An 18,170-nucleotide genomic window follows, 5' to 3' on the forward strand; every position below is an offset into this window, starting at 1 on the left:
GCGGGAACAATCGAAAGAAAAGTTACTCTTAAATTTTATTGCCATTATCCGTAGTATTGCATTTTAGATGTTTTTCTGTGTAACTAATCAGCTTTTCCATTAAACCTGACAGCTGCTATTCAAAAAGTGAAAATAAATTTACTTACATTCATAGGTAACATTTTTTTTTTCTCACCAAGAATATATATTCTTTCCTATATATGATTTCTTCTTGTAAGTTGGCATTTGTAACTTATTAATATTATATTAAAATATAATATCCACTCTTTCTTTTATCAATGATATAATCAGCTTACCACAGTGCATTGCTTTTTGGTATAAATTAAAGGAAACAGAGTTGAATTTATTAAAATCAATTTTAAAACTATTTATTTTTATTAGAGCCTAATCTTTCTTTGAGTTTCCTTATTACATTGTAAGTCCTTTATCCCTCAGATCTCTACTCATTAACACATTAAGCCAAAAATCATTATTAAGAGTCCTGCCTCATTAAAAATTGCAAGAACTAGCTTTCCATGCTGGAATTTTACACTGAAAATAGCTTCTAGAGAAAGATAACATTTTTTTAACTGCTCATATTTCTGGCAAATAGCATCATATCACTATTGACAAGTCCCCAAATCAGAGCACCTACTAAACATGTCCATTCAACAAAAATATTATTTCATATTGTTTTTGAACAATAGACTTAAGTGCCAAAGTATATCATCTTCCCAAGTACTTTTCCCCCACCATTAACGAGTTATTCTTTCCAGTAACCCTATGACAGAGGCCGTTATGAAAGGAAGCAGAAATGGAAAAAAATTCTACAAAAAAAAGGTTGTGTCAGAGGTTACACTTTGCCAATGTCACTTTCTGTTGAGGGCAAGTGTCTTTCAATGATTTGTCTCTTTCCGATGGTCAATTACACCCCAGCATGCCTGATAAGATCAATAATACTCCTTAAATTGCTGGGGAATCTGAGGCTGGGTTGACATTTAGAAACAAAATCCTTTCCTCCTCCTTTCAGTCAAAACAATCAGTCACAGGCCTCCAAGGTGACAAGATTGGCAGAGCTATAGTTCCAGATGTCCCAGCTGGCCTTCCAGAGAGCAAAATCATCCTCGGACTCTCAGAATCACAGTCTCTTGTTTTCTAAAGGGAATGCAATTCCTAGGTTCTTAACCTTGAGTTGGATCACAGAGTCCTCCAAGCACTCAACTCAAGGTACACATGGCTCTCTCTCCAAAAATATACACAAAAAGCTTTCTGCTATTAGAGTTCATTCACAAAATTTACCTTTGTCTTCTTAACTGAGATAATACAGACCCATGAAGGTCAATTTAAATTCTCAAGTTCTTATAACTCCTAATCTGGTCTTCAAATCATTCATTGGTACCTCTTGAGAGGGCTGAGGCAACCTCAGGTCTTCCTCAGCTATTCTAGGAAATGATAATACTGTGATTCTGAGAAACTTCAGGCTTATTCAGCAGTATTGGTTGAGCCCTTCTGTGTGCCAAGCACTGTGTTATGCATTCTTCTCTTCCACAGCACAGGTGTCAAAACTGAAGAAGAATAAAAATGGTGGCCTTATCTTTTAATCTGACCTATTGGTAAAGCTCCAGAGAACATTCTTCTGCCTTTTCTTTTCATTGACAGGGATAACACACCTCTAAAACAGTTCTAACTCTACTCAGAACCACTCATGTTCCTCCACTGCTCCTAAGATCAAACCCACCTGTGCCTGGTATGGAAGGCCCATGCATACGTGGGAAACCTACATCCCAGTTCATCTTTCCAAACCCCTTTACTCAAGACAAACCACTTGCAGTCACTTTTTAAGAAATCATTTTTTTTTAAAAAAGAAAATAGTGCTGTTATCCATTCAAACAGTTCTCACCCAGAAATTTGCTATAGTTATATTCATCCTTCAAGGCCTGCATCTTATCACCCTTCCTCCCTGAATTCTATTCTGATTACCTAACTCAAAATTCTTGTTTCTCTTCTTACTTTCTACAACTCTTATGGCTGTGCCCAGTTGGAGGCTAATGGTTAATATTTTATCTCTTCATGCACAAATGACTTAATACCACTGATACATTTATGGTTTTTGAGGACAGCTAGCATGTCTACAGATCATTATATACCCTCTTTCACTTTATGGATTTATTCAAATGAGGACTAGCAAAAATGGCCTCTCTTTAAAGGATTCCCAAATTATTTCTATTTTTAGTAGTTGACTCTTAACAGAGAAAACCCAGTCTATCCACATATTGAAACCCTTGAATCTGCCTTGAATGTGCATTTCCTCGGCCAAGAACACTCTCACTTTTATTTTCTTCCAGAGTCCAGAAAATCTTGGAAGCTTGCCTTACGGGGTGATGGAATAAAAAGCCAGACCAAACCAACCAGACGTGGGTTCCTTCTATAAATGTACATTCCACAGCCCAAGATAGAGCATCTTCCATTTTACTTGCCCAGCCTCTGAATGCCTCCTGGTTATAATGAAATACTTCAAAGTCTTCCAAACACCCATTTGGAAGTGACTGCCCCTGATACAAAACGATGTCCAATCGGATGTACATCATCACACAGCAGGGAGGGAGAGGCGTGGAAAGCACTTGGTCTAATCAGCAAGCCTCATCTCTTGATGAGGATTTTCTTTTTCTCATTTGTCATCTTTCTAGCCACTGAATTCTCAAGTGGCCAATTTGCTTCCTATTGGTAATCAGCTAGTTATTTTTACTCTCATTTCTCTCCCTGGAACTGTCAAACTCTTTGGAACAATTCATCACCCAGAGGGGCCTAACCCTTCTGTGGCGGGAACTGGTAAGGGGGGGAGGGAAGCTATTATCCTGGAAAAGATAAGTACAAAACTATTTCACCGTTTATATTCAGTTTTTAAACAATGATTTCCCCGATGAGGTAAGTCAAATAATGACACCACTGGGTAAGAGCGAAACAATGAAAGCTTCAAGGGAAAGTGCATTAGGCAATGGAAATGCTCCCCAGCTGTGAAGTTTGTGACTCTGAAATCACTTGTTCTTAGACTGTCTTTACAACCCCACAAAGGAGCATCATCTTACATTCACAACTTATGTTGGCAGGAAGCTGTCTCTGTAAAAATTATAAACCCAGAAAGGAGAGTTTTAAATATGTATAATGCATTGGTGGTTATTCCAAAAGCAACTTTACCCCAGCAACGAGAGAAGGAAGGTAGCCTTTGAAGGTTGTTTTGTCTGTGGCAGGAAACTTTTTCTGCTAGTTCCCGCAGGTCTTCTCAATTACAGAATCTCACTTTAGTTTGTCTCTTATTCCCTTTCCTTCCAGCTTTTGCTGTGTCTGTCTGTCTCCAGTGAAATCATTTCCAAACACTGTTTTCAGGTTGCCATTTTTCTGAGTTCACATCAGGTGCCATGGAAAAGTTGACCCCACCACTCTTGTGAATAAAACTCTGGTGTCAGTACATTTTCTAATTACTGGGTGTCTAATTTGATCTCTTCTCAAATTTCCCTCAGTCCTTCAGAAGAACCTAATATCAATCCCTCCAGGCTGGCTGTGCTCACTGGAGCCAAAAGTTTACATTTCTGAAGTCCACGTTCAGCTTTAAGAAAGATGTTAGTGTGACATAAATTGGCATTTTCTGGGCACTTCCTTGGCTCGTAGCAAACTCTTTATTCCTTGGAAGGAAGCAGAGTGTTGAGCAGCCCTTCTGGCTATTTCCTTAGAGACTCTCTGAATCGGGGCAGCAGCAGTGTGATATGAATCTTGAAATGTTTATCTTCCTCCACCGTTTTTCATGTCTCAGACCCTTTCTTGTGTCTCTTCTGTTTCATATAAACATCCACACATGTAACTTCACTTTTAGGTGTGTGCCTCTGTAAGGAGAATCGAAAGAGACTGAGAAAGCACGTTTACATACCCCTTGTCGACTTTGCTGGCTTTTCATCTGCTAATTCCCTCCACGCATGGCTATTCTCACAATGGGTGATATCACCCAACAGCTGTCCTGGACTGGAAACTAAAATACTTGTAGAATTTCAGCCTTTTGTCTTACCTACTAAAATCTCTCTTTTTTCCAAAATACCAAAACAGTACAAAAATGGTTGGCTGGCTTCAGTGAAACATTATTCCTGTGACTTTATATAAATTGTTTTATAGCCTGTTCTCTTCATGTTTCTTGGTAATTATCCCTAATTATAAATTTGCCTTCAAGAATCATGAACAGCGATGTTATTGACATGAGTCCTTATATTTGGCATTTGGTGAAACAGCAAAATTGTTTTTGTAAAAATCGGTTTTCCATCTGCCATGTGTGAGTAGAAAATGAGTGGAGAGAAGCGACACTTTTCCTGCCCCGTGTCCCCTGGTTGACCCGAATGAGAACTTTAATATCTGACATGATCCATATGTGTTGATTAGCATCTGGATTGGCTGAATACCATAAATAGAGATCTCTGGGCCTCCTTCTGCATAATTACTCTGGTTATTTACTCGTGTCGCTTGGTCCTACTCCTCTAAAAATAGCAGGTTCCTTTCTTCATCACCAAAACTTACTTCATCACTACAATCGTGATTTTTTTTTTTAAGACAAATCTACTTTCCTAACTGTTCTCCCATTCTCTTGGGTCTCTATCCTTATCACAATATCCTGTTCCCTGGCCCTTTCCTCTATTTTGGGGCATTGCGTTAACTACTTACTCCCAAAGAAGGGTGAGCAAACCTCCATGGAGCAGCAATTCTAAAATCCACAGACTACCAGCAGTTCACCATGTTGTACAGACATTGTATACAGCTGAACACATTTTCATAAACTAAAAGCATCTCTTTGACCAGTGCCCAGCTCAGGAGGGAACATGTACGAACTTTCCTAGCCACTGGACAGAATAACGTCTATTGAAAATAATAAGCAAGAATTGAACCTATATTTTGCCTATCTCTTTATTCTACTTTTAATCCTGTTTATTGTTCTTATAAATGTATTGACCAGTGAGTGATTAGAAATAAATAACCAAACAAAATCAAATCAAACAACAGAACGGGCCCTTTACCTCTGCTTGTCTGAGAAAAACCAAGCTAGAGGATGTAAGATGCCTATCAGATTTTGTGAGTGGTTAGTTGCTAACTTCAGCATGCCTGTGAGGACCCGTAGTTCCCACGGGGCCCCGCTGTCCTGAACACGTAGGATAATACCGTACAAGGAACTCATGCACCAGAAACTGTCTCCCACTATCAAAGCGCCTTTCCTTGGATTTAGAGTCACCACAGCGTTTTTGTTCAGGGTCCTCAAAGTGTTGCCTTCTCTGGGGTCCCTGCTTGCAGACATCACACTTGAACTTCACTAGAGTACATTTTCCTTTTTGGAGCCCAACATCACTTGTGAAGGTGACAACATGGTCTATACCATAAAAATGATTGTTCTGGTTCTAATATAGAAGCTGACACACAAGACTGGACTTTTCCTCTTCTCGTGCCAAGACTGTCTGCAGATTGTCAGACAGGATTGTCAGAATTTCCTGTTGTGAATGGGTACAGGCTGTGATATGGCCATTCTAGGACTTCCAGTAGTAGTAAGAGGAAAATTATGAACCAACTCCCCTGGAGAGGAAGTTCCTATTGAAACAGCAGTCCGGTCAGCAGGCGCAAGCATGGTAGCTGCCTCCTTCCTACCAGGAATAGCCCCACCTCTACAGCTGCTGACTTTCCCATTGCAGGGTCTGTGAATTCATCACACCAAGAGGCTTGGCAGAAGCAGCATTTGGCATATTCACACAAATTGGGAAGGAATCAGCTACGTGCATTTTCCTGGAAGGCAGGATTTCCCTTGCTCATTGCTTGTATCTTCAGTTTACAACAAATGTCCTGAAAATGGGACACATATGATATCGTAAGTCTTCTATAATTTCAAAGAACAAGTGACCCAAGCCTCATTCTCATTTCCCCTTCTTCCAGAAATTGATTGTTGGATACACAGGTGATACAGCTGGAAGGCCCCGTACATATCCGCTAACAAGTCCCCCTCCCATCTTACAGGCTGAGACTGAAGCCTGGAAAATGTGTATGACTTGCCAAATATGAGATTCAAACAACACAGATTGGATTTTAGCGTTTTATGTTTTAATTTTGGTTTTTTTTTTGGGGGGGAGGGGTGGGTAAACTATTGGTACAAATACAGTATACTTACAGAAAAGGCAAATCATCACTGTGAAACTCAACAGATTTTCTTAAACTGAGATACCCATATAACCACATAACCAGCACCCTGAGCAAGAAGCTAAGCAATCCTAATACTTCCCAAAGCCTCTATAATGTACTGTACCTCTGCTCCCTCCCAAGGGTAACCACTATCCTGCCTTCTAATATCATGTCTTGTTTTTGCCTATTATTAAAGGTCATATAAATGGAATTATATAGTGTGTTATTCTTGCACCTGGCTTCCTTCAGCTCTATATTGGTGAGATTCATTCACATATTTTCGTATAGTTTTATTTATTTATTTATTTGACTGTGCCAGGTCGTAGCTGTGGCATGTGGGGTCTAGTTCCCTGACCAGGGATTGGACCTGGGTGCCCTGCATTGGGAGTGTGGAGTCTTAGCCACTGGAGCAGTAAGGAAGTCTCTGTGTAGTCTTAATGCACTGATTTTAATTTACGTGTAACATTCTTTCCCGTGAGCATAGTACATTGCATATATTTTCAACAGCTGGTAGACATTTAGATCATTTCCAGTTTGGGGCTTTTATGACTAGTAGTGCTAAGACCATTTCTGTACATGTCTTTTGGTGAATATATATATAATAGAATTGGAGTTGACTCACGCTCTCTGATGATCTAGTGGTTAGGATTAGGTGCTCTCAGGGCCATGGCCCAGTCCAATTCCTGGTCAGGGAAGCCTTTCTTCTTGGGCTTCCCTGGTGGCTCAAACCGTAAAGAGTCTGCCTGCAATGTAGGAGACCTGAGTTCAATCCCTGGGTCAGGAAGATCCCCTGGAGAATGAAATGGCAACCCATTCCAGTATTCTTGCCTGAAGAATCCCACAGACAGAGAAACCTGGCAGGGTTAGGTTATGGGGTCATAAAGAGTTGGACATGACTGAGCAACTAACACATACAGAGTTTAATGCCTAATGATACTCTCAAAAGATGATGAGAAGGGAAATGAACCAACTTTATGCAAGTTCTTGTGCTAGAGAGACTGTCAATGTACCACTCTGTGCCAGCTGTCAAAAGAGGACTATTTGAGGAATATGGTAGCCACATGACAGTTACCAATAAGCATTTACGATTGAGACAGTTTGCAAGGACTCTCAAAAGCCAAAATAGTCACTTGACATTTCATTAATATAAAAATCTGTTCTTTAATTTGCTTTTATTTTTACTTATTTTTATTTACAGAAAGTGAAAGTGTAAAAGTGTTAGTCACTCAGTCGTGTCTGACTCTTTGCAACCCCTGTAGCCCACCAGGCTCCTCTGTCCATGGGATCCTCCACACAAGAATGCTGGAGTGGGTAGCTATTCCCTTCTCCAGGGGATCTTCCCAACCTGGGGATTGAACCTGGGTCTCTTGCATTGCAGGCAGATTCTTTACTGTCTGAACCACCAGGGAAGCCATACATTCTCATCCTATAAACATACCTCACAAAACAATACTGCTAGGATGTAGGTGTCATGGTTGCAAGGATCTTTATCTATTCTGTTGATCACAAAGCAGCACCAATGCCTGGCCTAGAAGGTGCTAGACAGTATCCATAGAATGTATGAATGATGGATGGTCCTCATGGCCATTGCTCTCCAACCTTGGAGCTTCCCCAGAGGTAATCTAATCTCTGGTTCTGATGTGTGCCTTTCCCTTCCTTTTTTTTAAAAATACATTGGTTTTGTGTGTGTATGTGTGATAATATTATTGGATTATACCATGCTTTATGAATTTTTTAAGTTAAGGGTATGCCAAGCATTTTTGTTGGTCAGTATATAGAGAAGGTCTATCTTTTTTGCACTGTGTAACATTCCATGATATGGATTGTTACATTTCAGCCATCTCTAAATTTTTGATACCACAAATGATGGTGTAATGAGCATTCTTATGAATATGTATAAATGTTTCTTGATGGTAGATATGTAAAAGGGACTTATTGACTCACAGGTGGTGTACATTTTTAACGCTTCCAAAATGACCCAATTCAGTGTCATAAGCAGATGCTAACCTGCTTCTCCTTACCACTGCTATGATTGATAATATCAAATTTTGAAATTTTTGCCAAAATGATACATGAAAAATGTCATTTAGTTTGTATTCCTATCCATATTACTGGAGTTGGGCCTCTAGCCATGTGTTTGTTGCTTTAGGTTAGGGTTTGATTCAAGCCTAGACTATACGCCTGCAAAGAGCAAGTGTATAGTCTAAAACAATTTAGTGGGTGGATGAAATCCGTCAACCCCCATCAAGGCACTTACTTATGGCCATATTATACATTATTGTGGTCTTCAGGACTATGCTGCTAATGCTGCTGCTAAGTCACTTCAGTCATGTCCGACTCTGTGCGACCCCAGAGACGGCGGCCCACCTGGCTCCCCCATCCCTGGGATTCTCCAGGCAAGAACACTGGAGTGGGTTGCCATTTCCTTCTCCAACGCATGAAAGGGAAAAGTGAAAGTGAACTCGCTCAGTTGTGTCCGACTCTCTGCGACCCCAGGGACTGAAGCCCACCAGGCTCCTCCGTCCATGGGATTTTCCAGGCAAGAGTACTGGAGTGGGGTGCCATTGCCTTCTCTACTTCAGGACTATAGGAATCCCATACAATCTCTGATTATATCTCTGCGTACACGCTTAGGGTATAAAGAAGTGATTTAAATATTTCTTCAGCATCCCAGGGGACAAGCAGAATTTTGACCTGTCTAGTGTACTGATACAAAACTAAATCATTTGGAGACTGGACTATTTGGCTTATCTATCTTTGCTACCAAAGTGGGATCTGAGTTCTGAAAAATATCCTGTACAGGGTATGAAATTACAACTAAATCTGCAATAAGCATCCAGTTTATATTCCTGCATGTTGGGTTCATTACCCAACCTGTTCCTGACGAACATTAAGCGCAGAGCGTCTGGGGGTGAACTTACCAACTTTCAATCCTGATCTTTGCTGGTTTGCAAACCAGGATGTGTTTGTGAACCTCTGTTCCTCTGTTTTATTTTCTATCAGAATAAGACTTACTTTGTAGAATCATCAAGAGAATTAATTGATTAATAAATTAATTGATCAATAAACACAGCACAGACCCTAGCATCTACTATTCAACAAAGATTATTATTATAATTATTAATAGGGTTAGTTTTGATTGGGTCAAAGATCAGGGTTTACACTGGACCTGAGAATATGTTCAAATTCTTTTCTGGTCCTCTACTGGGGAAGAAAATCAATGTAGTGGGCCCTTCATATTCATCTATAGATGTGTGCTCACTTTGTATAGAAGTCACATTGGCCTCAGATGTTGTTTTTATACATAGCTCCTTGCAGGTTTTTAGTCCTGAACATGCAAATGAGGACTATTTAACAGAAAGGCCCACCAGACTACTATGAGTTTTTACCTAGTGCATCAACTGATTCAAGTTTGTTCTGATCAGACTTTGGCCTCATGAGCCCTTGGCTGACATTTCTGTTTGAAACCTGACACCCTGCCAGAAAATTTCTTCAGTTTGAATGAAATGAAATGGGGAGCTTAATTCCAATAACAGACGGACCCAGCAGGGCCGGCAGTTGTTTCAGATTTTTATTGTCCCACGAGAACTTGGCCTCCTAGGCCGTGACTCCAGACCTCTACACGTTCACCTTGCATTCAGGATAGAATAACCAGAGGCTCACAGAGGGGACGTCTGGGTGGGGTAAAGTCAAACCCCAGCTGCCTTTTTCCTTGGCTTCCTCAACTGTTTTTTGAAGTCTGATCACTCTTGGTCTTGGGGATGAGACTAATTTAAGGCCAGGGCATATGCTGATGCCATTTCAGAAATGCTGGAAAGATGCCATCCTTACCACACTCACTCTAGAATGAGCCTTCCAGGGAACTCCTTCTCTGGAAATTCTGAGATTAAGATGCAGCCCTCATTAGAATCTTCTTTCTAACCAGAAGTGAGCTGGGGAGAATGTTAAGCTATTGTTATTGCATCAACCCATCACTTGTTCATTCATTTACTTACTCTCCACGTGTCTGAGGGCTTACCCAGCACCTGGCACTGTGCAGTGGATAGTGGTTAACAAGGCAGACACAGTCCTTGTGGTCCTTACATCCTACATCACCCAGTTACAGGGGGAGAAAGACACTGGACAGAGTGTGATGAATGTAAAGGAGTCACCAGTAAGGGCCCTGAGGGACTCTGGGTTTGGACTCTGGATTTGGCCTTGACTCTGCATGACCTGGATCATCACTCGCTCTGTGTGAGCCTATGTGGTCATGGGACACCATCCTCGATGCTGTTCCCAATGACAGTTTTAGCTTCAATAAGGCACCAGGGCATGCCGCCAACTCAGAGCTCTGGAGTAATTTATAAAAATCCAATTACAGTATCCCTCTTGGGGTCCCTGCCACAGGATCATGCCATAGGTGAGTCCACATTATAATGATGGTTTTCTGCATATTTCATCCTGGAGTATGGAGAAGGAAATGGCAACCCACTCCAGTATTCTTGCTTGGGAAATCCCACAGACAGAAGAGCCTGGTGGGCTACAGTTCATGGGGTCACAAAGAGTCAGACACGATTGAATGACTGAACAACACAGAAACACCCTGGAATAAACCAAACTCCAAGTTGAAACAGAGGAAGGAGAAGAAGGGGAAGAAAGAGGGGAAGGGGAAGAGAGAGAGGAGAGAGGAGAGATGCTGAGTAAACAGGGATACAGGAAGAAGAGAGAGACAGGCAGAGTGTGATCCTACTGTTCTTTTTCTGGATGAATCTGGTACCAAACACCCTTTCCCTGTCAGAGAGGAAAGTTGAGTATCTGATTCAGGGTACCTGGACTTCGCCTACACTCCCCATCATTCGCCAGCCCTGACCTTGTCAAGTCGTTGAACTTTTGTTGCTTCAGTTTCTGCATTTACCAAAAGAGATTTAAATCACCACATCACATTCACTGGGTTATGTCACTTGAATGAGAATAAACAAGTCAATACCCATCCGCAGTGCTTTCAAAACATAAAAAATATGTTAAATACTAGTTGTCATTGTTACACATACACATTCAATACATGTATATGCAATGGATGTAAATGACAGAATCTATACTTTTGAGTTGGCTTAGGGTCAAAGGGTAGACTGAGGCTGTGAAACCCGGGTCTCCCAGAAAGAATGGATTCAGGCATCCTTCTCCACTTCCTCATTCTCTTTCAAGTGTATTTCCATGGTGCCCCTAAATTTTCAGAGCACTCACACATCAGTCATTTCACTGTCTTGGTAGATTTGTTACTGAGTGACCAAAGGCACTCAAGTGACCCACCTCTTTTGTTCACAGACTTCCAAATGAATGTCACTTGACACGGCTGCATTGGTATCCTTGTGAGGCTGGGTAGTGGGGAGGACTGAATACATTGTGGGCTAGGAGACCTTCATTCCACACGTCAAGTCCTTTTAGACCACTGAGCTCCTGATCTCGAGAGGAAAGATAAAGTGCAGTGTGAGGGCATGACGTCAGACTTAATATGGGAATCACTTATGACAGCCAAGCTTGCCAAGTCAAGAACAAAGCTCTGTTAAGTTTATAAATGGTTTCCTCTAACACACCCTAAAAAGATGCTCAACCTCTGGCCTCTAATGCCCAGGGTACCACTATTCCTTTTCTGACATTTGCAAATGGCTCTTTGGGGACTGCTTCTCTACATCTAAATGTTCCAACGACAAAAAATGAATTTCAAAACCATGTAGAAATAAAATATAACATCATCAGCATCTTGGTCATCAAAAGGGCAGTGGCCTGGAGCTGGAGGAGCTGAATTCAAATGCCAGCCCTATCACTTATTAACCCAATCATTCTGGACAGTATTTTTTATAGTCTCTGAGTCTCAGTTTCCTCATCTGAAAAATGGATATGATCTTCATCTTATAGAGTCATTATGAGGATTCAGTGAGACATTGCAGATAAAATGGTTGGCACAGCCCTTGACGCACATCAGGTGCTTCATCAATAGTGGTCACATTCACTGTTTTGTATATCCATTCATTTTAGGGAGGCATAATGAACATGGTATATAACTTAGACTCTTTTTCTTCTTTTCTAATATGTGACTTCATCACTGAGACCTGTCCTAATCACCCTATTTTAAATTGCAAACCTGTATCACAGCCTCCCTTCCCCATATACCTCCAACCACTCCCTTTCTTTCTTTACTACCCCAGTGTTTAGAGTACCATCACTTTCTTTTAAAAAAATTTCATTGAAGTATAGTTGAAACCACTACAATATTGTAATTAGCCTCCAATTAAAATGAATAAATTTATTTTAAAAATAAAATAAAAATTGGAAAAAACAATTTTTATTGAAGTATAGTTGACTTATAATGTGTTAGTTTCTGCTGTACAGCAAAGTGATTCAGTTATACATTATATCTATCCTTTCCATTTTCTTCTTCATTTTTTAATCTTGGAATATTGAATATAGTTTCCTCTGCTATTCAGTAGGACTTTGTTGTCTGTTCATCCTATATGTAATAGTTTTCATCTGCTGGTCCAAAAGCCCCTATCCTTACTTCCCCTACTGAGCAACCACAGTCTGATCTCTGTGTCTGTGAGTCTGTTTCTGTTTCATGAATAACTTCATTTGTGTTTTATTTTAGGTTCCACATATAAGTGATATCTTATGATATTTATCTTTCTCTTTCTGACTTACTTCACTTAGTATGATACTCTCTATGTCTAACCATGTTACTGCAAGTGGCATTATATCATTCTTTTTTATGGTTAAAGGCAATGGCACCCCACTCCAGTACTCTTGCCTGGAAAATCCCATGGATGGAGGAGCCTGGAAGGCTGCAGTCCATGGGGTCGCTGAGGGTCGAACATGACTGACTTCACTTTCACTTTTCACTTTCACTTTTCACTTTCATGCATTGGAGGAGGAAATGGCAACCCACTCCAGTGTTCTTGCTTGGAGAACCCCAGGGATGGGGAAGTCTGGTGGGCTGCCGTCTATGGGGTCACACAGAGTCGGACACGACTGAAGTGACTTAGTAATAGCAATATTCTCTTATATCTACCTATATCTGTATCACGTCTTCTTTATCCATTCATTTCTCAATGGACATTTATGTTGTTTCCATGTCTTAGACATTGTGAGTAGTGCTGCTATGAAAATAGGGTTGCATTTATTTTTTGAATGACAGCTTTGTCCAGATACGTGGCCAGGAATGAAATTGTTGGATCTTACGGCAACTATATTTTTAATTTTTTAAGGAACCTGGATGCTGTTTTCCCTGGTGGCTGCTCCAACTTATGTTCCCACCAACAGTGTAGAAGAGTTTCCTTTTCTCTGTACCCTCTCCAGCACTTTTATTTAAAGCACTATTACTTTTCTTGGCGATTAGATTTATTATTTATGGTTTGTCTCCTCCTGACAGAAACTAAGTCCCAGAAGGACATAGAGCTTTGTCTGTAATATGATCATTCCTTGGTATCCCCAGAGAGTTGCTTCCAGGAGTCCCTTGGATACCAAGGTTGGTGGATACTAAGTCCCTTATATAGAATGGCATAGTACAATGAATACACGGTTGGCCCTCTGTGTCCCCTGATGAGAAGTTCGCAGGTATGGAGTGCTAACTGTATATTTTTTGCAGCTGGAAAACATGGCACATAGTGCCCTGGAATCATTAGTTAGACCTGGTTCCAGTGCTGGGCTTGGCTTGTACTGGTGCTTGTGACCTGTAGCAAATTATTCCCGGTCTCAGTTTCCATTTGTGTAAGATAATGACAATGATTACAATCTCTCAGAATCAAAACAAGTAAATGAGATTGTATCTATAAAGCACTTGGCACAGGATCTGGGTCATAGAAGCTGTTTTTTAAAAATTTACTTTTAATTGAAGGATAATTGCTTTACAGTATTGTGTTGGTTTCTGCCAGACCTCAACATGAATCAGCCGTAGGTAGACATATGTCCCCTCCATTTTGAACTTCCCTCCCACTTCTCACCCTATCCTACCCCTCTAGGTTGTCACAGAGCATCTGTTTGAGCTCCCTGAGTCATACAGCAAATTCCCACTGGCTATGTAATTTACATATGGTAGTGTATAGAACTTTTAAGTAAATGAAATCTACTAAAATGAAATTTTGAAGAGTTCTTGATACCCGTGCTAGTGCAGACAGACAAGGGGTCATCCAGAGTGGTTCCTCAAAATAGTCACCCTGGTCTTATTCTGAAACTCCCTTCCCCAATAGTGCATAAGCAGACAGTGATGTGAATTCTGCCCCCTCTATGTGACCCTCTAAGGGTCAACTGCCCCTAAACCTCAGATAGCATGATGGCCTATGGGGAAATTTGGAAATCATCACAGGTATTTGGCCCCACAATGCATATAGCTTGACTGATGCTGAGATCAAAACAGTGTTGTCCCTTGAATCTGTCATTAGCAAAGAATAGACTTCCTATGGGCCTATTGTGTGAGGGGAGCCAAAATCACAGTTTCTGTCCTCAAGGAGCTTTTGACCCAAAACCTTCTCAAGAGAGGACCAAGGAGCACCATGCCAATAGTCATCAGCAGATGAGTGTGCATGTGTGTGGATTGCTTCAGTGAAGGTTGGGAGTATGCAAGAAGCTGTGGGTTTCCGGCTCACTCTAGTGGGCAAAGCCAGCCTGCCATTATTTCCTAGAGGCCCTCTCTTCAAGTGTGAAAAGTAAGGCTGATTGACATAATGGATGAAAATGAGGCTGGCAGTCCAGAGGACTGAGTTCAGGTTTCAACTCTGCTGTGTGTCTATGGGTAAGATATTGGGCCTCTCTGAAGATAATTTTAAGACAGCTGATGTTTGTTGCATGACCACTGTGAGCCAGTGACTCCATATGTATCGGTCACTTGTCCAGTCCTATATTCAGACCTTTGTTTTACTCAGTGTGTTGAGTGAAGCCTCACACCAGGCACCATGAATGTAGCCTTGAACAAGATAGTTCAACCCCTTATATCTCACTGAACGTAAATACTGGTGGTGGAGACTGAGAGTGAGTAATCCGTTACACATGTGTTTAATCATTATTAATGATTTATTCACCTATTCAAACACCATGTGTTCAGTCTCACTCTACTCAGTTGGTGAATTGTGGTCAGTGTTACAAAGGAGAAGTTTCCCGTGCTCTTTGTGAGGCTATACCTTGGGTGGATGGGTGCCTGGACTGGTCAGAAAGGTCAGCCCTGACTTCCAAGGAGAAATGGCTTTTGAACCACAACACTGAAGAATGAGTGAGAGTTCCTGTGTAGTCCGATTTTGCAGATGAAGAAGCTGAGGCTCAGAAAGGTCACATAACTTGACCATAGAACACATAAGTTATTTGATGGACCCAGGATTTGAACCCTAGTTTTTCTAACTCGGAAATGAGTGGTTTGTCAGGTTAGTGTTTTTTCAGACTGGAATATAGATCAAAATTTCTACTAAGATTTCTCTTAGAATGCATGTGCTATGTTCCATTGAGCGATTCTGATTCAGTTGGTTCAGGTAGAGCAAAGGCACAGTTCAGTTCAGTCGCTCAGTTGTGTCCGACTCTGTGACCCCATGAACCGCAGCACACCAGGCCTCCCTGTTCATCACCAACTCCCGGAGTTTACCCAAACTCATGTCCATTAAGGCGGTAATACTGTCCAACCATCTCATCCTCTGTCATCCAAGGAGGGGCAAAAGTAAGTTCGAAAGAGCATCCCAAATGATTGGGATACATGACTCAAATCATCAATATCTAGTATTTCTGCCACAGTTCCCCAGAGCTCAGTGACAACATGACATCATGGAAGGAAATGCAGATGTGTGGCAGGCCCCTGCTGTACCACTAAGTCCCTGCTTGATCTGTGATGACATCAGTACTCCAGCCCTCATGCACATGAGCATCACCTGGAAAGCTTTCAGAATCTCTCCTATGCCCCACCTCCCAACAACAGCACCAGAATCTCTGGGGAAAGGACCTGGACAGAGGCATTTACTAGATGTTTCCTTGTGCTTTAGCACTAGATGACTTCAAAGATCCCTTCTGACTTGGAAATCCTCTGCATCCATGACTCCCACCTCTACCACTGCTTCCTGATGAATGAGGGGGACATTACGGAGGGTGTGTGTGTGTGCATGATGCCTTGCCAAGACCTGCTGCTCCACTCTAGCACTGTCTTTGTGAAAACAGTAACTTTTTTTTTCCCCTGACTGATTTATGTGATGGTTGGAAAGCAGCTCCCAGAACAGGCTGTTCCTCCCCTTGGTACTATTAACATAAATATGTGCGCTGGGCCTTCAGCTCCAGCTTCTCTCTGGGTAAACGAGGCTTAAAGGGGCCCATGAAAGCCTGAAGAGAAACCAGAGGAGAGGAAGTGTCATTAGAGGCACAAGAATGAAAAGGGGAAAAGGACAGGACGTTGCTAAGAGACAATGTCAAGCTGGGCCATGGGATTAACAGCCGGTATCAAAGCAAGTCCTTCTTAATGGTGTTTCTCCAGTAGGGCCTTTTCCCCACACTGGCGGAGGGTGAGATTATCAAAGCAATTCCATTCCAAATCAGGCGTAAAAGACCCCTTTCTTTCTTGGTAGGACCAAAATATTAGGTGAAAATTCAGTGATTTAGGTATCTGTGTCTTCCAGCTTGGGGAAGAGCGAAACCCGATTCTTTACTGTGGAACTACTCAGACCCTCTAACCTGTGAATGAGCACTGAGAAGAACTGAGAGGTAGATGTCTCTTGCAGCCCACACTGAAATTATTTGCCACTATGTATCCAGATGGCGTAAATGCCCTCTAAGATACGTTTGAGAAACCCTGAAAAAAAGTTAGAAGAAAAAACCAACTCTGGTGGTAGCTAAGGCTACTGTACTAAATGTTTTACATGAATTACTTCTTTTAATCTAAGCAACACACTCTGGGTTAAGTACTTCTGTGTCCCTCTTTGCACAGGTGGAAAAATTAAGGGATTGAGAAGTTAAGTACTTGCCCAAGATGACCCAGCTAATGGGGAATGGAAAGAACTTAGGTTCTGGAGTTAAACTGATCTGGATTCAAATCTTGGTTCTGCCGTTTACTGGATGGACATCTTTGGACAAGTTACTTGATCTCTCTGAGCTTTGATTTCCTTATGTGCAAGTTAGAGAGAATAAAATGTACCTTGTAGAGTTACTCTGATTGGAGATAACATATATAAAGCACACAGCTAGTGTCCCATAAATGGCTATACATATCATCATCATCTTATATTTAATGTTCAAAAAGGGAGTTTATCTACAATGAGGTCCCACCTCACACCAGTCAGTATGCCCATCATCAAAAAGTCTTCAAATTACAAATGCTGGAGAGGATGTAGAGAGAAGGGAACCCTCCTACACTGTTGGTGTGAATGTAAACTGGAGCAGTCACTGTTGAGAACAGTATGGAGTTCCTTAAAAAACTAAAAGTAGAGTTACCATACAATCCTGTAGTTCCACTCCAGGGCATATACCCAAAGAAAACTCTAATTTTTAAAAATACATGCACCTCAGTGTTTGCTGCAATGCTATTTACAGTAGTCAAGACATGACAGCAACCTAATGTCCATTGACAAATACATGAATAAAGAAGATGTGAGATATATATATGTGTGTGTGTGTGTATATGGAATATTATTCAGCCACAATAAAGAATGAGATAATGTCATTTGCAGCAACAGATATGGAGATAGAGATTATCATACACTAAATGAAATAAGTAAGAAAGAAAAAGATAAATATCATAGATATCACTAATATGTACAATCTAACTATGACACAAATGTATTTATGAAGCAGAAACATACTCATCAACATAGAAAACAAACTTTTGATTACTGGGGGAAGAGGGTGGGGGTGGGATAAATTAGGATTTGGGGATTAGCACATACAAACTACTATATATAAAACAGGTAAACAAGGTCCCACTGTATAGCATATCAATATCCTGTGATAAACCGTAATGGAAAAGAATATGAAAAAGGATATACAGTTATATGTATAAATGCTTC

The 18,170-nt window shown here is 41.0% G+C and overlaps 1 long non-coding RNA gene across 8 annotated transcripts in view; it reads right to left on the reverse strand.

The window, feature by feature from the left end:
- Positions 1-352: 352 nt before the first annotated feature.
- The window catches only part of LOC133235248 (uncharacterized), a 318,764-nt gene continuing 300,946 nt past the window's right edge, over positions 353-18,170 (reverse strand). For 7 of the 8 annotated variants that reach the window (XR_009732499.1, XR_009732503.1, XR_009732497.1 and 4 more), the window contains 3 exons: positions 11,464-11,610; positions 5,031-5,841; positions 353-3,857 (listed from right to left, as the gene is read on the reverse strand). This is a non-coding gene — a long non-coding RNA (uncharacterized LOC133235248). The remainder of the gene's footprint in view (positions 3,858-5,030; positions 5,842-11,463; positions 11,611-18,170) is intronic. The other variant, XR_009732502.1, reaches the window with a different exon arrangement.

Source organism: Bos javanicus, chromosome 22 (assembly GCF_032452875.1).
Source record: "Bos javanicus breed banteng chromosome 22, ARS-OSU_banteng_1.0, whole genome shotgun sequence".
In the NCBI taxonomy this organism is placed as follows: domain Eukaryota; kingdom Metazoa; phylum Chordata; class Mammalia; order Artiodactyla; family Bovidae; genus Bos; species Bos javanicus.